At 46.9% G+C, this 7,219-nt stretch overlaps 2 non-coding genes across 2 annotated transcripts; both read left to right on the top strand.

The window, feature by feature from the left end:
- Positions 1-3,038: 3,038 nt before the first annotated feature.
- TRNAK-UUU lies at positions 3,039-3,110 on the top strand. Its single transcript has one exon. It is a non-coding gene; the product is annotated as a tRNA-Lys (tRNA).
- Positions 3,111-4,046: 936 nt separating this feature from the next.
- LOC119922693 lies at positions 4,047-4,184 on the top strand. The gene has a single exon (XR_005448693.1). It is a non-coding gene; the product is annotated as a small nucleolar RNA SNORA7 (small nucleolar RNA).
- The last annotated feature ends 3,035 nt before the right edge of the window (positions 4,185-7,219 follow it).

Here is a 7,219-nt window from a genome sequence, read left to right as displayed (position 1 = left end):
CAGGTTACAAGCAGGCCAGTGGGCGAGCTGGAATTAGAACTCGGGTCATGTGACACCCATTCACATGCCATTGAGCCATGAGGCCTCCTAGGGAATATATTGCCACTCATGACCTAGTCTTATCAGCTAACCTCCCAGACCTTGACAAATCCTGAATATCCAGACTTGTTCTTTGGGACTCTGGGTCACTGATATATTTGGATATTTCTAAGGGAAATTCCTCTTTGAAAGGGGTGGTAGGGGATTACCGGTACCTGGACACAGACAATTTGTCCCAGAATGGATGCTGGGGGAATATTCCCTTTAGGATCCTGCCCAGGGCAGCCTTCAGGTCCTTGTTCCTCAGGCTGTAGATAAGGGGGTTCACAGTGGGGGGCACCACGGTGTAGGACATGGAAACCAGCAGATCCAGAGCCGAGGGTGAATCTGAAGGTGGTTTGAGATAGGCAAATGCTCCGGTGGAGAGAAAAATGATGATGACAGTGAGATGGGGCAGGCAGGTGGAGAAGGCTTTGGCCCTGCCCTCGGAGGATGGCATCCTCAGCACGGCTGAGAAGATGTGGACATAGGAGAAGATGATGAAAAAAAAAACAGATGCCATCTAAGACTATCGCAATAGCCACACTCACATCTATGGCAATGTGGTCCTCAGAGCAGGAGATCTTCAGCATAGGGGGGACATCACAGAAGAACTGCTGGACAACATTGGCCCCACAAAAGTTCAGGGAGAAGGTAGAAGCTGTAGGCCAGACTCCAAACAGACCCCCATTGAGCCATGATGCTGCTACTAATCGCACACAGGCTGTTTTGTTCATGATGAGCTCATAACGTAAGGGGGAGCAGATGGCGGCATAGCGGTCATAAGACATTGCAGTGAGGACAAGTAGCCCTGAAGCACCAAAGAAGATCAGTAGGAAGAGCTGCGAGACACAATCCAGAAAGGAGATGGAGCTGTCACTGGTCAGGGAGCTGACAATGGATTTGGGTACCGTTGTAGAAATGTAGCAGAAGTCAGTGAAGGACAGGTTTTTGAGAAAGAAGTACATGGGGGTGTGGAGACGCTGGTCGAGGGTGGTGACGACAACAATGAGGAGATTCCCCAGAAGGGCCATTAGGTAGACAAGGAGGAACAGCGTGGCATGGAGCAGCTGCAGCTCCCGGATGTCAGAGAATCCCAGGAGGAGGAACTCAGTCATGGTGGAGACGTTGGTCATTTCTGGGAATTGACGATGACTCCCTGCATAGGAAGAGGGACACTTCAATTTAGAAACACTGGCATTCCCTCTGAACTGTAAGGTCCTTGAAGGCAGGGATCATGTCTACCAACCATATCAAATTGTACTCTCTCAAGCAGTTAATACAGTGCGCCGCAGATGATAAATGCTTAATAAATATGATGGATTGATGGCATCGATGAAGGAATCAACACAACTTCCCTTTGGAGTAAATCAATCCGTTGTATTTATTTATCACCTATAATGTTACATAGTATTAATATGTGCAGGGGTCTGGCATGTCTTGTCTTATGCTGTCAATTCGTCTCTGACCCGTAGCGACTCCATGGACACATCTCTCCCAGAATGCCCCACCTCCATCTGCAAGCGTTCTGGTATTGAATTCATAGAGTTTTCTTGGTAAAAATAGAGAAGTGGTTTACCATTGCCTTCTTCCACCCAGTAAACCTGAGTCTCCACCCTCGACTCTCTCCCCTGCCACTGATGCCCAGAACAGGTGCTTTTTGACTTGGAGCAGATTGCTTTCTTCTCGCTAGCCACTGCCCCAGCTAAGAATGGAATGGGTATGCCTCTGCTTGATTCTCCCTCCCTAAGCCGAGACTGGTAGGGTACTGGAAACTCTCCAGGTGTGATCCTGAGAGGGGGTAGGGGTATTTACCCATTAATTAATCTATCAGTGTTATTTACTGAACACTTAGCCTTTGCCGAGCACTGTACTAAGCACTTGGGAGAGAACAATCCAAAAGAGTTGGTAGACAAAATCACTGCCAACCAGGAGCTTACAGTCTAGAGGTTAATTATATGGTGCATAAAAAGGGGGCTCAGAGAAATGGCAACAGCAATAAAATATGGAATGTAATATGTGGCAAAGTGCATACTCACAAGGCTTGCAGGTTTATGTTGCACAACACTATACAGAATGCAACTAAACATAACTGACTGTGGTATACTTCATAATTTATAACTGTATGTTGTGCTTTATGGGAAGGTGGTGCTTAGACATCTAGAGTCCTTCGAGGTCCTAGATTAGGGTGACAGGTTTATAGCATGACAGAGAGATGGACGGGGAGGAAGGTTTGCTTGAAGTCTACAGTGGCAATAAAGAAGTAACTGTGTCGAAATACAGAGGCCAACTTGAGGAGACATCACTAGCCAGATTGCAATAGAGGCATGCGGGCTGGATGACTTCATCAGCAGCCAAGGTGGGACACGGGTACCATAGAGAACCATTGGACATCCAGTGTTAATACTGGAGACCAATTGATATGAGGGTGGTGGTATTGTTGTGGGTTTATTCTCTAGTAGTTCTGGAGAGTGTATCTATGGATGTGCCTTTCTTGATGTGTGACAAAAATAAACCTGCTTTTGGGATCTTCTGAGTGCCTCCTTGTTGTGGTTTTGTGGCGTGACCACCAGAGCTAATGTTCATACGATCCTTTCCCTAATGGTGCTTCCATTCTATTGTGGCGGGGCCTAGTGGAAAGATCCTAGGCCCGGGAGTCAGAGTATCTGATGTGTAATCCTGGCTCTGCCACCTTCCTGCTGTGTCACCTTAGGCATGTAACTTTGCTCTACCTCAGTTCCCTCATCTGTAAAATGGGGATTCAATACTTCTCCTTTCAACTTAGACCCTGAGCCCCACGGGAGATGGACACTGTGTCTGACTCGATTATCGTGCGCTGAACCCAGCCCTCAATATTTTGATCAGTCTATTGTAATATCTTTATAAATACCACAATTAGCATTATGAGTGGAGAAGGCAGAAACTAAAATAAATTACAGATAGGAGAAGGCCAGAGAGGAGCCCAGATAGCTCAGTTGGTAGAGCATCAGACTTTTAATCTGAGGGTCCATGTTCAAGTCCCTGTTTGGGTGGAAAAGCTTTTCATCTGTCAAATGGGATTGAGACTCTGAGCCCCACATAGGTCAGGGAATGTGTCAAATCTGGTTTGCTTGTATCCACTCCGGCGCTTCGTACGTTGCCTGGTACTTAGGAAATACCATAATTATTCAATATTGTTAAAGGTGTGGTATTTGTTAAACATTTACTCCGTACCATGCACTGTACTAAGTGCCGAGGTAGAGAAACTTTTTCTGGGTCAGATACAGTCCCTGTCCCACAATTGGGCTCAGAGTTTAAGACTGAGGGAGATCAGGGATTGTGTTCCCATTCTCCAGATGAGGTAGCCAAGGCCCAGAGAAGTGAAGATTGCATTCCCGTTTTGCAGATGAGGTAACCGAGGCCCAGAGAAGTGAAGTGACTGGCCCAAAGTCACATGGCTAGCAAGTGTGGCTCAGTGGAAAGAGCACGGGCTTGGGAGTCAGAGGTCATGGGTTCTAATCCCAGCTCTGCCACTTATCAGCTGAGTGACTTCGGGCCAGTCACTTCACTTCTCTGTGCCTCAGTTCCCTCATCTGTAAAAGGGAATTAAGACTATGAGCCCCATCTGGGGCAATCTGATTACCTTGTATCCGCCCCCCCCCAGCGCTTAGAACAGTGCCTGGCACATAGTAAGCACTTAACAAATGTCATTATTATTATTATTATTATTATTATTATTATTATCAAGAGATGCACATGATGGCTATGAATTGCTCTCGATGATTTCATAATAGGCAAAAAACACCCCCATATGTAAACACACTTATCATGGAGATATATGCAACCACACACACACAGCCACTCTGGCGCAGACACACACAAGCTTCAACTGCCTGCGGTTACTTACACATAAATGCACACAGCCACACAAACCCATAAATATTTAGCCACTCATTTACTCATTTAACTATTTGCTAAAGCATCACTCCCCCGTCTCAGAATCGTACCTCGAGAGTTTCCAGTACTCTACCAGTTTTGGCTATGGGAGGGAGAGTCAAGCAGAGGCATAGCCATTCCATTCCTAGGTCGCACAGTGGCTAGTGAGTGGAAAGCAATCTGCTACAAGTCAAAACTCACCTGGGCTGGGCAGCAGCGGCAAGGGAGAGAGTCGAGGGTGGAGACTCAGGTTTACTGCAGGGAAGAAGGCAATGGTATACCACTTGTGTATTTTTACCAAGAAAACTCTATGGATAAACTTGAAGATGGAGAATGGGGTGTTCTGGGAGAGATGTGCCCATTGATAGGCCGGAGACGACTCGACAGCATAAGACAAGACAAAGCATCGCTGAGACAGCATCTCTCCTCTCCTCCAAACCCTTCACTTCCACCATGTATCTTTTCACATGAAATAAAAACACCGCACAATAAGCTCCCAGGCTTTCTACCATGTGAGACCCCCCCAAGCCCCTGTCCATCTCCTCTATTCAGTTCCTCTTTATTGTTCCCAAGCCAACCTGCAAGCTGTAACTCACTCTTGATTCTCCCATCTCCATCCCTTGATTCACTGTTTCCCTGGCCTGGGCCAGGAACTCTTTTTATTATGGTATATGGTAAGAGTTTAATAGTAATAATGATAATGATGGCATTTATTAAGCACTTACTATGTGCAAAGCACTGTTCTAAGCGCTGGGGAGGTTACAAGGGGATCAAATTGTCCCACGGGGGGCTCACAGTCTTCATCCCCATTTTCCAGATGAGGTAACTGAGGCCCAGAGAAGTGAAGTGACAAGCCCAAAGTCCCACAGCTGACAATTGGCGGAGCCGAGATTTGAACCCACGACCTCTGACTCTAAAGCCCGGGCTCTTTCCACTGAGCTACGCTGCTTCTCTAACTATGCTTACTATTTACCAGGCACTGTACTAGCCACTGGGGTGAAGACAAGCTAATCAGGTTGGAAATAGTCTATGTTCCACATAATGATAATAATGATAATAATGATGGTATTTGTTAAGCACTTACTATGTGCAAAACACGGTTCTAAGCGCTGGGGTTGATACAAGGTAATCAGGTTGTCCCACGTGGGGCTCACAGTCTCAATCCCCATTTTTCAGATGAGGTAACTGAGGCACAGAGAAGTTAAGTGACTTGCCCTAAATCACACAGTTGATAAGTGGCAGAACCGGGATTAGAACCCACAACCGCTGACTCCCAAGCCTGGGCTCTTTCCACTGAGCGACGCTGCTTCTCTTCCGCAACTGCAGATAAATTCTCTCCTACCGGACACTGCGAATGGCATCATTTTGTGACACACGTGATGTGTGGAACTTTGAAAGGGGCAGGGGTCGCCTTTCTGACCCAACATGAGTTGGGGGGGGGGGGGGAAGAGCGGCGGCGACAGGATCTCCCAAGTATCATTCATTCAATCGTATTTATTGAGTGCTTACTGTGTGCAAAGCACTGTACCGAGAGCTTGGGAGAGTACAATATAACACCAGACGGACACATTCCCTGCCCACAACAAGCTCGCAGTCTAGAGGGTCAAAACCAAATTTTCCAAGTAAATACAAAAACATCATTTGACCAAAATACTCACTTCCGTACCTCGCTGATATGACAGAATTTACAGTAATGTTCTTACTGTGTCACAGCAGGAGCAAATTTGGTGTCAGGGTAGAGACAGCGCTATGTCCATATCTGTAATTTATTATGTCTATTCTTGTCTGACTCCCCCTCTAGACTGTCAGCTTGTTGTGGGCAGGGAAATTGCCTGGTTACTGTTTTACTGTTCTCTCCCAAGCACTTAGTACAGTGCTCTGCACACTGTAACTGCTCAATAAATGACTGAATGAACAAAGGGTGAGGATACCGTCAACCAGGCCTCTGCCCTGTGGGCGGGGGCAGTTGGGGAGACAATAGGATCTCTAATCTGGTGACCTGGCTAATATTACAGGGATTAATCAAGAGTTCACAGTTCCGACAGATGGTCTTAATGTCTGTTTATTTTTATGGTATTTGTGAAGGCACTGTACAAAGCACTGGGGCAGATACAAGCTCATCAGGTTGGCATAGCCCCTGTCCCATCCCCCCTGCCCCCCCAACCATCTCAGAATCACAATCTTAATTCCCATTTTCCAGATAAGGTAACTGAGGCCAAGAGAAATGAAGGGACTTGCCCAACGTCTCCAAGCAGACAAGTGGTGGGGATGGGATTAGAACCCCAGCCCGTGTTCTGGCCACACTGTTTCTCTGGGCTTCATGTGGCTCATCTCAAATGTATTTATTGAGTGCTTATTGTGGGCAAAACACTGTTCTAAGTGTCGGGAGAGAACAAAACAATGGAATCGGTAGATGCGTTCCCTGCCCACAACGAGGTTAGAGTCTAAAGGGGGAGTTCGGTCTACAGTTTCCTGCAAACTCACCCCGGCAGATAGCTTGCCCCCATTTTCCAGATGAGGAAACTGCAGCCTAGAGTAGTGAAGTGACTACTTAACTGGGGAACACCGTGGCCCGGTGGGTAGAACCCAGGCCTGGGATGATGATGATGATGATGGCATTTATTAAGCGCTTACTATGTGTAAAGCACTGTTCTAAGCGCTGGGGAGGTCACAAGGTGATCGGGTTGTCCCACATGGGGCTCACAGCCTTAATCCCCACTTTACAGATGAGACAACTGAGGCACAGAGAAGTTAAGTGACTTACCCAAAGTCACACAGCTGACAACTGGTGGAGCCGAGATTTGAACCCCTGACCTCCAACTCCAAAACCCGTGCTCTTCCCACTGAGCCACGCTGCTTCTCAACAGCATCTGGGCTGTCTTCCCGGCTCCACCACCTGCCTACCATGTGATCTTGGGCAAGTCCCTTCACTTCTCTGTGCTTCAGTTCCCTCATCTGGAAAATGGGGATGAAGATCGTGAGCCCCATGTGGGACAGGGACTGTGTCCAACCTGCCATCCTCGTAACTACCCCAGACCTCAGTACAGTGCTTGGCACATAGTAAGCCCATAACAGATGCCATTATTATTATTATTATTATTATTATTATTATTATTATTATTATTATTATCATTATTATTATTATTATTATTATCATGAGAAGCAGCATGGCCTAGTGGGAAGAGCACGGGCTTGGGTGTCAGAGGATGTGGATTTTAACCCCAAC

The sequence above is a fragment of the Tachyglossus aculeatus genome, unplaced genomic scaffold (assembly GCF_015852505.1).
Source record: "Tachyglossus aculeatus isolate mTacAcu1 unplaced genomic scaffold, mTacAcu1.pri scaffold_118_arrow_ctg1, whole genome shotgun sequence".
Taxonomy (NCBI): domain Eukaryota; kingdom Metazoa; phylum Chordata; class Mammalia; order Monotremata; family Tachyglossidae; genus Tachyglossus; species Tachyglossus aculeatus.
Note: the sequence above shows the minus strand (reverse complement) of the source record. Positions and strands in the feature narration are given on the sequence as shown.